The sequence below is a fragment of the Dendropsophus ebraccatus genome, chromosome 10 (genome assembly GCF_027789765.1).
Source record: "Dendropsophus ebraccatus isolate aDenEbr1 chromosome 10, aDenEbr1.pat, whole genome shotgun sequence".
NCBI classification, from domain to species: Eukaryota; Metazoa; Chordata; class Amphibia; order Anura; family Hylidae; genus Dendropsophus; species Dendropsophus ebraccatus.
This window is the reverse complement of record NC_091463.1, coordinates 64311228-64326559: the sequence shown is the minus strand read 5'-3', so window position 1 is coordinate 64326559 and position 15332 is coordinate 64311228.

The following is a 15332-nucleotide window of genomic DNA, read 5'->3' as shown; positions in this document are numbered from 1 at the left end:
GATCATAGTAAAGTTTATTTGTAGAACAAACAAACAAACTTTCAAACTTTCTCTCTGCTCTGAGCAGCTGACAGTTTAAGCCTGGCTGAATTTGAAAAGTTACCTTTACATTGCATCTCCTGTGCATCTTAGTGATGAACAGAGTTTACAGTAAAAATACAAATTATGTGAGGGCTATACACTCACTTTGATATGCCGGATGCAGGGTCGGGTGCCCGTTTGGCCGGATTCAAGACAGGTGTACGAGAACACTGGTCATGATAAATCCCCCCTATCAGTTTACAGTGCCGAGTAAGTTATTAGGGCAGACACTGTCTTTACTGAACCCAGTCAATTGGTATAACACACTATGAATTTACAGTGCCCAGTAAGTTATTAAGGCAGACGCTATCTTCGCTGATCTGTCTTCACTGACGTGACATTCCAGGCCTGCTCAGCCAGTTAGTGACTGTAATGGCTGAGCCACTGCTGCTACTGGCTGAGGGGGTTTAGAAAGTCCCATCCCAGGTCCTCTCTCTGTCCAGGAAGTGGTTGGGGAGGTAAATGCAAAAAATCTTTCTGTCCGGACTTCTCCTTTAATGGGAAAATAATAACAAAAAATATAGTCTGTGACCTTTCCACAGGGAGGGGGAGGCTGAGCTTTGAGCTTCATCTATTGCCTTCTGTATCTACCAGTATCCCCATTTATTGTGCTGTAATTTTGTAAAGATTATGTAAGACTGGTCTAACCACAGACAGAACAGGAAGTCTCGTATTAGTTTTAGTAGGCCTAGAGGATTATATTATAATACTAAGAGTAAAATGGAAAATTAGAAAAAAATGTGACAAAAAAAAAAAATCTTTAACATAAACCTTGATTTAAACAATAGGTAATTATCTGTAGACACATTCCTTATAAAGAAGAATTGAATTCCAAAGTAAATACTGCCTCCGCTTAGCTTAGTAAATCTACTTCTTTCAATGTAATTCAAAGTGTGCAATATTAATAAAAATGAAATGAAACCAACATGAAAAGTCTTCTAAATTAGGTGTAATTGAGTTTCCATCAGCTGGGGATATGAATCATAACGGAATTGCTTCAAATGAAGGAAGATAATTTCAATATATTCTATGCCTTAAATGAATTATTTACTAATCTCTCCACAGGACACTTATCTCCCAGTTAGTTGTCCTCAGCCATTTGGCCATAATAAAAACTTGTTCCCAGCTATTCCCTAGTTCAAATTTGTGAGGCTTAGGCCGATAATAATTAATAGATTTTTTTTCCTTCGAGTTATGATACTTTATTTGAGATTTTAAATAATAATATATTAAAGGATTAGATTACAGGAGAATTTTAAAGAAAGAAAGGTATTAAAAGCAAATGATTCCCTTGTTAACATTAGGACATGACTGTTATCACAAAGTGTGAGAATAATTTTACAGCTTTCTTTTTACATTTTTTTTTATATAAAGCAGGATAAAACTGTATGAGCTGTTAAGTATACTGTACATTCATGTTATAGCCATGCTGTTTAAATCTCTTTAGTAGGATACAGTCGTGAAATATATTCCCAATGTAACTGATAGAGTTATTGGAAGGCGAAAGATAAATAAAAGTATTTAAAGGTGTTAACATAGTACTAAGGGTCCTATCGAAAGAAGCAATTTTTCATTTTCAGCGTTTAACGATAAATTATCTCAACAAATGGTTTTGCAAACGATCAAAAATTATTCACCATAAAACACTGAATGATAATTCTTAGTTACGATCATTGTGGTGGTCGCCCTATGTCCGGTGATCATTCACTATTTTAGTGATTACATCTACAGTTCACCTAGAGTTCATTGTTCAAGTAGGTGGAGAGAAGCGATCAGCAAACGAGCGAGCAACTTGAACATGCACTGAAAGATTTGTGAACAATTAGCAATTACTTAATAGTGATGTTATGGTCAGCTCAAAAGATGCAATCAATGACACATGAATAACTTCTCATTAGTCGTTTGATCGTTGACTGCTTTCACACATACAGAAATTGAAAAAAATAAATTGCCACACTACTACAAAATGCAATGCAATAGGGCCCATAGATTATGACATACTAAAGAGACAAGGCTCTTAAACAAGTCCTATGTCCATTAGTGCTTGTTGAAAAGGGGTAAATGGGGTATTCCTATCTCATTATTCTGTACAACAAATAAAAAAAAAAAGTTTACAAAATCTCAATTCTCAGTTTTCTTCCTCTTTTCTCCTCTTCGTTGCTTACTGCTGTATGCCTAGGGTTACAGCTACTACTGTTATCTAGCAGATTTCATGCTTGTACAATTTCCTCTCTTCAATTTCTATATAGGATTGCCTAAATGTTTGCAGCATGCATGGTCCAGGGTATGGAGGATCCACAGTAACTCTACCTGGCTATTTTTTTTTATTTATTTTTTTTGCAACTTAAAGGAGTTATCCAGCGCTACAAAACATGGCCACTTTCTTCCAGAGAAAGCCCCGCTCTTGTCTCCAATTTGGGCAGGGTTTTTCTGCTCAGTTCTATTGAAGTGAGCTTAATCGAGCTTAATTGCAAACCGCACCTGAACTGGAGACAAGAGTCATATTGTCTCTGAAAGAAAGTGTCCATGTTTTCGTAGCACTGGATAATCCCTTTAAAGTTAATCTAATCTGTCAGCTATAAATCATATTCCAAAACGCCGCCACTTAGATTGTTTTTAGGTTAAAAAGACACATGGTACCTTTCATATATCCAGCTGTGCTTCCAGAATGTAAAGAAACACTCATATTTCATAGTAAAAAAAAAAAGTCAAAGAGTCGATATCAGTATCAAGAGCCTCAAAAGAAAATGTTCTGCCCAAAATTTTATTAGTAGAGCAAAGCATTGCTGAAAGCATGGGACCAGGTAAATTGTGGACAGGAAATACCCATAGGTATGTATTTTTGTAGGCTAATGGTTATGTACAGGGTTGTATCCACTGGAATAAAAAAGGCAATTCCATAATTATTTTTACTCTATGTTGTCACCAGCTTATTCAGTTATTTTCACCTCAGTCCATTATCACTGTTTTTTAATAACATTTTAGTACCTATCAGTGCTACAACAAGGGTTCATGGGAGTCAAGTCTTCACATACTTTGTATTTCTCATCTCTCCTCCTCAAAAAACGCTGCTGGTGGAAAAAATAAAAGCTTGTAATTTAGATTTGTTGGAGTCTTATGCTTAGAACAAACCATGTCAGTTTAACCCTATGATAAACTCATAAAATTGCACAATTGTATAATTGTCCCAACTTTCATTACAAATATTTTTAAACTGGCTTTGTTATGTTTTATATAGTAAAATTAAGGATGCCAGGAAGAAGTATAGCTTGTCCTGCAAACAGTTAACCATCAAATTTTAGAACAGTTTTTGTTATGTTTTTGGACAAAGTGCACTTTATGTTCTGTATTGTGTTTCTTTCCTTCCTGGTTGAGCAATTCCCAGAATGCAATGCTTTCCCTCAGCTGATCATCACAGTCCCCCACCCATCACAATCAGTAAAATTAGTGCTGCACCTGCTTCTGGCAGGTCAGAGATGGTGGATCACTCAGGGGATTGGGGGATCCAGCCAAGCCTCCTGTGACATCACGCCCTGCCCCCTGTCTGCATCATCAGCCTATTCTCAGCAAACACACACAATGTGAGACCGAGGGTTTGAATATTTGTCCCCTAAGGGGGGATAGCAGAAGGAGCAGGAGACAATGTGAATTGGCACAGGGGCCTTTTTTTTCCCTTCCTGGATTTCTATCAGCTACCAGTGTGGCAGACCTGCACAGATATGGTAATACATTGTATAGACACAACTACATAACTTTTGATGTACTTTTAATAGAAAAAAAGGTTTTTCTTATCCTGAGTTCCCCTTTAATCGTACCACCTGCATCACAGGAAAAGCACTGGATGGCCAGTTATCTCCTAAAATATCCTTGTTTAGTCATCCAATGGTATATGCATATATAGGGCACAGGTATAAAATATTGGTGGCCTCCTCCTCCTCTCTGGTTTCCCAAACAGCATGAGAGATCCAGTCTATGTGTGCCCATTTATTTAAAAATATTCAAGAGGAAAAAAAACAGAAATATCATAATTTAGAGTTGCAGTAAAAATTCTCCTGAAATAAAAAAAAGTAATAAAAATAAATAGTAGGTGAAAACATAGCAAAAAAATAATTGATCGGCTAATACATTTTGTGCTAATAGGGTGTATGTGCATGTATAAAATCATGAAAGTATGGATACAGGAAATAAACAACTTGCGTAAAGTGCTTTCTTTTAACTCCTGTAGTGCTTTGAAGTGCCAAATGTGATAATTTAATTGCTTCTTACAGTTAAAAGGTCATATTTTTGTTCCATTATTCTCACGCGGGCCTTGCAATCTAACATCTCAAGGTAGCTATTTTCTTGAATACTGAATAATTAAACCTTCTATTTCTTTGATATTTTAAGCACTTGAAAATTATGCTTGAAAAACTCTTGTGTTTACATTTTGAGAAAAAAAAGTTTTGCTTGTCAACTGCCAGGAATACAGTTAAAGTACACATGATATACAATAGTGGTGAGTCTTAAATGTAGTTTTAGCATTAATTTCCATTGTGATTTCCATCTATCTATCTATCTATCTATCTATCTATCTATCTATCTATATATATCCAGATATTCCTCAGCACACCAGCATAGGTAGTAAAAAACGTGATTTATTCCATCAAGTACAAAAGATACAGAAGATGCGACGTTTCGACCTCCTCACGAGGTCATTATCAAGCTATCATGCTTGATAATGACCTTGTGAGGAGGTCGAAACGTCGCATCTTCTGTATCTTTTGTACTTAATGGAATAAATCACGTTTTTTACCACCTATGCTGGTGTGCTGAGGAATATCTGGATATATGTGTGGGGATCCCCAAGCCAGGGGACTGACTCCGTATAGCACCCGCTTCATGCAACTTTGGATGTGCGGCTTTCTCCTGTCTTTATCTATCTATCTATCTATCTATCTATTTTTTCATATGCATAAAGATGTTTAACTTATTGTCATTCTAGAACAGTATGCTCAGGATAGGGGATAACTATGAAATTGTTGAGGCCCCTGCAGTCTTATGCATGGACCCTGAAATCACAGCCAAACCGAGCTGTTGCCACACATGGGCAATACTACTCCATCTATTCTCTAAGGAGCTGCTGAAGAAAGTTTCAACTCTGTTTGGGGGCTCCATAGAGAATAAAATATTGTGGCACCTGTAATTCCATACTAGTAAGCCTGATTGACTTTCTAAGACTACGCTCATACATGATTCAAATCCTGTTGTTAGGACCCTGGAGGACAAAAGACACACAGGACAAGTGGGCCCTATGGTTAGCAACCCCCCACGCTCTCCCTACCTACTTGAAGAGCAAGTCCTAATTGACCGCCCACAACTGGGCATCAGTCCCTACTCTCAAATAAGTGCAAAACACGGAGAGACAAAATGCAGACAAGACGCAGGCAAGAGACAGGACACAAAATAGATAGCACAAATAGGGTCGAGATGAATACCAGATGAACAAAGTACGAAAGCCGAAGACAGTAACAGAGAGAGCAAACAAGGTACAATGGCAGTAGACTAGACTAAGTAACAAAAGAGGCAGAGGTAAGAACCAAGGCAGCGAGGAACGGAGGTCCAAACAATGGAGGACAAAAGGTATGCAACAAGGTAAGCAGAATTAAAGCCAGAGATAGTAACATGATTTCCCGTGATACGTTGATCCAGGGATTATTCTGGTTGCCATTGGAGTCGGGAGGGAGTTTTCTCCCTGTGGTGGGGCGGTTGTTGTCTGCCTCATGGGGGTTTTTGCCTTCCCTGGATCAATACAGTAGGGTTTCCCTAGGTTGAACCTGATGGACTATGTTACTATGTTACTATGAACTGAGCACAATGCAAGATAAACTGAGGACAAGGCAAGGTACACTGAGGACTAAGCAAGGTACACAACCAAAAGACAAGTAATGGAAGAAACAGGCAAAGGGGTAGGGAAGCAAAGAATACAGACTGAAAGGCAAAAGGCTGGATCTAGCTGAGCAAGGCTGCACAAGACTATCAAGAGCCTAGACTAAAAGGAGAGAGATGCTTATAAGAGAATACAAGTCCGTGACTCCAAGCTGATAGGTGAAGCAGGAGAAACACAGAAAGCCAGAGGTGAAGAGACCTGTCCATCAGAACACATCAGAGACAATCAGTGAGACCACAGCAAAGGAAAGACCAAGGAGAACTCAGAAACATGGAACGGATCACAGAAGACAAAAGCAAATAACATTGTAAAACCAGGAATGGATTTAAGGTCAAAAGCGCAGTCTTTGGCGCAGGGGTAGAATCTTTACCGTATAGGGTTGCACTGATGCCTTATCAGGCAAGTTTATGACCTCTGTTCACTTTTTCTTTTAAAGTCTTTGCACTGCCCAAAACTTTTCCTGTAATACAAACACTTACAGTCATGGCCCAAAGTTTTGAGAATGATACAAATATTAATTTTTACAAAGTCTACTGATTCAGTTTTTAAAATGGCAATTTGCATATACTCCAGAATGTTATAAAGAGTAATCAGCTTAACAGCAATTACTTGCAAAGTTAATATTTGCCTAGAAAATTAACTTTATCCCCCAAAACACATTTCAACATCATTGCAGCCCTGCCTTCAAAGCACCAGCTAACATTGTTTTAGTGATTGCTCTATTAACACAGGTGTGGGTGTTGATGAGGACAGGGCTGGAGATCAATCTCTCATGATTAAGTAAGAATGACATCACTGGACACTTTAAAAGGAGGCTGGTGCTTGGCATTACTGTTTCTTTTATGTAAACCATCGTTATTAGGGATGAGCGAACCGAACCGTTACGAACCAGATTTGTTACGAACTTTGCAAAAAGTTTGGTTTGTTACCGAACCGAACTTTCCAAAAGTTCGTTACAGATTTTGTTAAAATCGCAACGGCGTCGCAAAACTGTATTGTTTTTACAGAATGGAAGAGTATATAAGGAATTATTATTCCTCTAATCCCTTTTGTCCTGTTATTATGTGAATATCAAGGTGTGTGACGTCACTACAGGAACAGGAAGTGCCTGAGCGTCCATGCTCTCTCATTGTGTGTCTAGACTGCAGAGAGAGAGGAGGTGTACGTTAGGCAGAGAGGGAAAACACATAGATTACATATCCAAACAACTGGATAAGTACAGGGAGAGAAGGAGTATATATTGTTTGAGAGAGAAGCAGGAGAGAGGAAGATAAAGAAAAAAAAAATCACAAGATCCAGGGAAAGCTTGATAAGCCCATACATAGTGAAAGAGGCTGAGAAATCAAGAGTTAGGTAGAGAGAGGGATAGATAGGCATCTAACTCAACTAACTAATTAACTAATTGTGATATCTAGGGAGAGATTAAAAAAAAGAAATACGGAGAGAAAAGTGAGAAGAGTCACTCAGGACACGGTAGCATTGAACCAGCTACTGTTCCGTGACAGAGAGGAGACGCTAGACGTTGCTGCTCTGCTGGGTGCCGTTAACCGCGTATAGCCGCAACCAAAAAAGTTAAAAAAAAAAAAAGTTTGTTTGTTTGTGATCAGCTGTTCTAGGTGACACTAAGTCAGCGCCCCACAAAAGCTGTCCGTTCGTGCTCTGCTGGTTGCCGTCAAACCCGTTTAGCCACCCGCAACCAAAAAAAGTTAAAAAATAAAAAATAATTGTTTTTTTGTGATAACTTGTACATTTCTGCTTTGCTGTGTGCCTCCAACCCACAAAGCAATAGTCACTGAAACTTTGTGCCTTCTGGCCAATAGATTATTTATTTTTCAAAATTTACACCAACCAAACAACTATGTCCAAGCGTCCTACTTCCAGCACTTCCCAGGCAAGGACTGCAACGGCAGGCGGTGAGGGTAGGAGGAATGGCAGCCGGGGCAACAGGCGTGGCAGCAGGGCGCAGCTACCCCAGACACCCACGGGTCATGTAAGAACCACACAGCCAGCGGTTCTAGATTGGCTTACCCAATCCTCCAGTTCCACTGCCCAAAGCTCCCAAACGAGGTCGGCTGGATCATCCGACACCACCCTTACATGGGACGGTCAGCGACAGTCCTCTGCCCCCTCCCCTGTTATTAATATGCCACTCACCTTTGGGGCACCTTCTGCCAGGGAACTCTTGGCAAACCTTGATTTGCCCTTGGAGTCTCTACCACTTTTTAGTGATGATGATGATGATGAGGTAGTAGTCCCCTAAAGGCAGCAGGTGGAACGTGCAGAGGCTGAAGAGGAGGTGTTGGCTGTAAGCAGTCAACAGAGTCTGGGAGGGGCATCCAGTGCCACACCTGAGATCCTGTCCCAGCCCCTGGAGGAAAGTAGCAGTGGTGGTGATGATGATGTCGCTAATCGGACATGGCGCCCTCAAGCAGCATTATCTTCGGCGTCATCAGGGGAGGAAAGTGAGGTGCTACCGAAGCAGCAACATCCCATTGGTGCAAGGAAGCAAAGCACTATAGGGAGGGGTAGTAGACAACCTACCAGGAAGACTTCATCAATATCTTTAAGCCTTGGTCCTGAGAGGGGACCCCCAGGCAGCGGTGGCAGTGAACACCCAGCAAGACCCCCCGTGGCTGGCAGCATACCACGGTCCTCTGTCGTCTGGCAGTTCTTTTGCCTGGGGACAGATAAGCACATCGCTCTTTGCCTTCTGTGCAATGAGAGGGTCAGTCGTGGCAGGGGTGATAATCTTGGGACAACATTCATGAGGAAGCACATGGAAAGGCAACACCAACAGGCCTGGAAAAACCGTGACCCAAATACCACCTCCTGGCAGATCCCATCATGCAGCATCCTCTCACTGAAACTCAGGGCTCATCAGCCTCAGTTGCCAGCAGCAGCACAGTCTCACTGCCATGTACACCCCTAATGAGGCAGCAATCCCTGACCGAGTCCATGGCCAAACGTCAGGTGTACTGCAGCAGCCATCCCATGGCACAGAAACTAACCGGACACCTGGTTAAGCTGCTGGTGCTTCAGTCCCTGCTATTTAATCTTGTGGACTCCCAGCCTTTCAGGGATTTTGTGGCGTGTGCGCACCCCAGATGGAGAGTCCCCAGCCGCCACTACTTCTCTAGCAAAGCTGTCCCATCACTGCACAGTTATGTGAAGAGAACGGTTGGCGACTCATTGGGACTCTCGGTGTCCAAGATGTCTGGTCCTCTAATTATGGGCAAGGGCAGTACATGTCCGTTACTGCCCATTGGGTCAACATCTTCCCAGGAAACCATCAGGAAGTTGGCCCATTCTTGCCACTGTCACCTCCACAGTGCTTTAGTGCCCCCACCGTCAATTGTCTATTTGGAAACATACTGGGTGGAATCAAGAGCTGCGGAAGCTGCCATCTCAACTTGTCTGTTTTTAACAATACTGGCCTTGAATCAATCAACTGCTGCCTCATCCTCAAGTAGCCTCTCCTCGATAATACTGGCCTGGAATCGATCAACTGCTGCCTCATCCTTCTCAATTAGCCTCTCCTCGATAACACTGGACTGGAATCAATCAACTGCTGCCTCCTCCTGCTTTTCAAGTAGTCTGTTTTTAATTATACTGGTCTGGAATCAATCAACTGCTGCCTCCTCCTACTGCTGCTCAAGTAGTCTGTTTTTAATTATACTGGCCTGGAATCAATCAACTGCTGCCTCCTCCTCCTTCAGTGATAACTGTGTTTTGTTGGTCAATTTGCTATTGCCCCAACTAGCCAGAATCCTACTCCACACTGACGAGGGGCAAAACCCCCGAAACGGCTGTCTGTGGATGGAAGCCTGCCTTGGCAAGCCCTTGTCATGATCGCAATACTCGCACCTTGAGTTAGACATTGACAAAAAAAGGGGGCCACCCTGGTGTTTCCCTATTTGTGTTCCAGTACTCGCAACCGAGTGGGACTTAAGGGGCTATCTTCTCCTTGAGTTCAGTGATAACTGTGTTTTGTTGGTCTCCTCCTCAAGTAGCCTCTCCTCAATAATACTGGCCTGGAATCGATCAACTGCTGCCTCCTCCTCAAGTAGCCTCTCCTCAATAATACTGGACTGGAATCAATCAACTGCTGCCTCCTCCTGCTGCTCAACTTGTCTCTTCTCAACAATACTGGCCTGAGAGGCGAGCAATCTACTGCTGTCTCCTCCTTTTCTTCGACTTGTCTCTTCTCAACAATACTGGCCTGGGTGCAATCAAGTGCTGCCGCATCCTCCTTGTAAACTTTTCTTTTTTCATTATTTTTTGTCACTATTTTGGCACTTTTATTTACTATATTTTATTATTATTTCTATAATTATTTTTTTCTCTCATTATTTTAGCACTTTTTTCATTGTAATATCAACTGCAACCAAACGAAACTATACCCTATCACACTCCCACTATTGTAGCTGCAATTATTCAGCCGTTAGAGCAAGGTTAGTTTTCGGTTCGGACTAATCCGAACTTCACGAAAGTTCGCCGGATCGAACTTTTCAAAAGTTCGCTCATCCCTAATCATTATCTCTAAAGAAACACGTGCAGTCATTATTGCACTTTACAAAAATGGCCTAACAGGGAAGAGTATCGCAGCTAGACAGAGCGCACCTGTCAGGGAGTCCTGGGGTCCGGGAAGACCCTTGTCTAGACCCGCAACCCCTGTCCCTACTTGCTTGCCCCCCTAGGCTAACCCCAAGGGCAGCAACTGGGCGACAGTCCCTAACTTACCTAGGGATACGGGGAGGTAGACAGAACGCACAGACAGTTATATACAAACAGGTCAGGCAGTCCGAGTCAGCAACAGGAGGTCACGTCAAAATCCGAATCAGCAAACAAGGGGTAAAGAGAGTCCGGTCCTAGGTCAAACACGAGAGGTAACGCAGTACAGAGGATGAGGCAAAAGCGAAGTCCAAGTCCAAGTGTCAAAATATCTAGCAGAACAATAAGATACACTGGTGTAGCTGGAGACCAAACATACACTGGCAACTACAAGGTGTAATTCACCAGCTTAAATGCTACCAGAGCTCCCGCCCCAGCCCCTGATAGGAGATAGGAGCAAGGAGTCTGACAGCAGCATGAGACACCAATAGCAGCCAGGGAGCCCTCCCCTGTACTCAGACAGGAGCAAGCCTCAGGAGAATGCAACATCTGAAGGCTTAACCCCACGAGCACCAGAGAGGAGTCAGGAGAAGCATGAAGCCAGGTGTTGGCTCCCTGGCAGCAGAGCCAGAAGTGTGAACAGGTCAGAGAGAAATCGGGCGTCGGCTGATTATTCTAGCCGAGTTCACACATAGACTGAACTCTAACAGTACCCCCCTCCTATGGGGGTACACCGGACCCCTAAGGCTAGGAGCCGGTTTGTGAGGAAAGGCTCTGTGGAATAAACGGACTAAACGAGGAGCGTGAACATCCCTGGCAGGGACCCACGTTCTCTCCTCAGGGCCAAACCCACGCCAATGTACCAGATACTGCAGCGAGCGTCTGACTCGCCTAGAGTCAACAATTTTCTGAATTTCATATTCAAGTTCCCCCTGCACCAACACAGGAGAGGGTGGGTCATGGGTGGGCAATACCGGAACATCATATTTCTTGAGCAACCCTTTATGAAACACATTATGAACTTTTCACGAACTGGGAAGGGATAACTTATATGCAACTGGATTGATAACCTGTAAAACAGTAAACGGACCAACATACCGAGGAGCAAGTTTTAAACAAGGAACTTTTAATTTCAAATTCTTGGAAGAAAGTAAAACCTGATCCCCGACAACAAATGGTGCGTCTCTTGTTGGTGTTATGTATTAGTCTTTCCTGGGTACCCTGAAGGTTTCTCAGAACTCGGGCCCAAACTGTGCACAGTTCATCAGTGGAAACGTTAGCCTGAGTTGTGTCAGATGCAGATGGAGGAGAAAAAGAAAAGCGAGGATGAAAACCATAGTTGCAGAAGAAAAGTGAGGTTTGAGAGGAGGAATTAACATGATCATTTATGGCAAATTCTGCAAGAGGCAAGTAAGTGGACCATTGGGATTGGTTATCAGAAACAAAAAGACTGAGATATTGAATTACTTCTTGATTCATATGCTCTGTTTGCCCATTAGACTCTGGGTGAAATGCTGAAGAAAATGATAAATTAACATTCAAATTTTTACAGAAGGCTCTCCAAAAACGAGATACGAATTGTACACCCCTGTCAGATAAATATCCTCTGGAATTCCATGCAATCGAACAATTTCTTTGATGAAAGTTTCAGACAATAATTTGGCATTAGGTAACTTGCTAAGCGGAACAAAATAAGCCATCTTTGAAAACCTATCTACAATCACCCAGATAGTAGTGTTGCCGTGAGACAGTGGCAAATCAGTTATAAAATCCATAGACAGGTGTGTCCAGGGCCTAGATGGAATGGGCAAAGGTAGAAGAGGACCCTCAGGACGTCTCCTGGGGTTCTTTCTCCTGGCACAGACTGGGCAGGCAGAAACAAATAATCTTACATCTCTGGCCATATGTGGCCACCAATATATCCTGGACAGAAGCTCCTGAGTACCCTTGATACCTGGCTGACCAGCTATAACCGAGCAATGTGTCTCCTCCAGAACTTTCAACCTGAGAGACAAAGGGACAAATAGTTTGCCTTCCGGAAGGGCTTCAGGAGCAGACTCTTGAGCTGCTTCAACAAGTGGAGTAAGGTCGGAGGAGACGGCTGCTAGAACAACTCCTGGGGAGAGGATGTTCTCAGGTTCAGTATTCACTGGTTCAGGGGTGCCAAAGCTTCTAGATAAGGGTGGTTGATCCCTGTCCTAATAGGAAGTAATGACAAAGTGTTTACATATTGTTGCCGTGAGCAACGATTACCAGTTTCCCTATAGGATTAAAACTAAGCTTTTATTTAATCTTATATTAATAACTACAAATAGTGGGGTGATAATATATACAGTGCTATATTTAAGAAAAGTAGCGTCTATGGATTGACAAATTGACCAGTATTTAGTTAGTGTAGATGGTTAGGGCGCTGTTCACACGAGAGCAGTGAGACATTAACCAGTGCGTTTACAACGCTAACTGGGTAATACTAATACTAGGAGGGTTCAATAACCTCTAATAGTTATAGAAATATGTTACACTTTACTACTGTGTGAGCGCAAGTCACTCAGAGAGAACCAGCGTGTTAGCACAGTTTGCCTTGTTCACATTTGAGAGCTGGTCATAGATATGGTCAGACCGCCGGCCAGTCTTGTACCAGTTCTATGCTCGTGATGTGAAACAATGTATTCTATATGCAATTGTGATGCAAATTTTACGCATCCAATTAGGAGTTCGGTGTAGATAAACTCAGCACCATGTAGAGGTACTTGGCGTCTAATAGCGCTGAGCACAGTTTAAGTGCTTAGGATTGCGTGGTTTCTCTACACATAGTGCAATTTTTTACTGTGGTATACACTTAGTGCTGGGGGCGATACACGCTACTCAGCGAAGGGGTGCAGACTCGTACACAAGTAGTACTGAGTTTCTAGCGCTATGAATTCACCCAGCGCTGTACAAGTAGCAGTGTCTAGAGTGAGTATTGGAGTGATGGGGAAGCTATGTCGATGGGGGATACCGACGGGGTTGAGCCTCCCGCGGTCCCGGCTTTAGCTGGCAACACTCCGATTCAGTCTACACTGATTATGGTATGCTATTAGAGCTTAAAGTTACAACAATATCATATGGTCTGCATTCCTATAGACGCTAGCTATGTTAAAATAATCATGCCTTAAGAGACCTGACTAGTTTCGCCAGCTACTCTGGCTTTATCAAAGGTGGCATTGAATGGGGGTGGAGCTATAAGAGGTTTATATGCTTTTGGACCATAAATTGACCCCCGGGTCAAAACAGTGTCAGCCTATGTGAGGAAGATGTTGTATCGAGGCTTGGATGTTGATGCGGTATGGCGCCTGTGATTGGTGGTTACAGACTCCATTCGAAAAACGGCAGCGGGCGCATTCAGTGGATAACGCCCCCTAGCCGTTGCTTGACACTGGAGGCGCAACTGCGCATGTCTGCGTACTTAGATGTCGGGATGTTTCTGCAGCTAAACTGCGCATGTCCACGGACTTAGTTTTTACTGGAAGATGAATGTTCAGTGCGCATGACAAAGGACTTTGTGGGAAATCTGAGTGTATAGCTTATGTATGCGTATGTCAAAAGACTTAGTCTACAAGATGTAGGTGAAATGCGGTTGCGCATGTCAAAGGACTTAGTTGAATTGAATGGAGAAGAACCACAGTGGCAACATCCAGGGCCGAATAGACGGAAGATACCTAGAGGGGAAGACAGGCTGGTAACTTATTAGAATTGCTTTTGTCTAAGATAAGTTACAATATAGCCTTTAATATAATAATTTACTGTATAGGTAATATACGTGGTTTGGTCTAATAGTATCTAGGTGATTCGTCTTTTACTTGGCATTTGTAATATGAAGTAGATGAGATAAAATAAAAATACACTGTTCGACCTAAAAATAGAACTGTATAGATAGTTGATTATTATATTATAAGAAAGGTGTGTATGTGAATCCCTCATTTAGACCATTGGGAGACATAGTTTTGAGTCTAAAAATCCATTTAGCTTCAGCTTGTAATAGCTTTAAGTCAAGATTGCCTCTTCGTGGTCCTAGGCTAACTTTCTGGATGCCCCAAAACATGAGTCCTTTTGTATTTCCTCCATGGACAGCATTCATATGCCGGGCAATGCTCGTGTCGGTTTTTGTCCGTATATTGCTCAGGTGTGAGCCTATACGATTTTTGAATTGTTGAATCGTTTTTCCTATATATAGGAGAGAACAAGGACATTTTGCAGCATAAACCAGTCCTTGGGTTTGACAATTAATAAATTCCTTGATGTGGTATTCATGGTTGTCAAAAGGATTGATGAACGACTTTGTTTTGGGTAAGAATTTACAGTAGGTACAGCTGCCGCATGGGTACGACCCTTGAATTTTAGACTTAAGCCAGGTAGTTGGTTGAATCGTGTTTGTGTCTGTAAAGTGGCTGTGTACTAAGTGATCTTTAAGATTTTTACCTCTTCGATAGTTAATTGTGGGTGTGTCGGTAATTATCTCTTTTAGGTCCGGGTCCGCTTGTAAGATTGGCCAATATTGTGTTAGTGTCTGACGGATTTCATGATGGGCTACATCGAAGGTGCCTATACAGCGAATAAGTCTTTTAGGGTTCCTAATAATCCGTTGATTAAGTAGTTCATTTCTGTTTGTGTTTTTGGCCCGATGGAATGCTCGGTGAAGTACACGTTTAGGGTAGCCTCTGCTTCGGAATTTGCG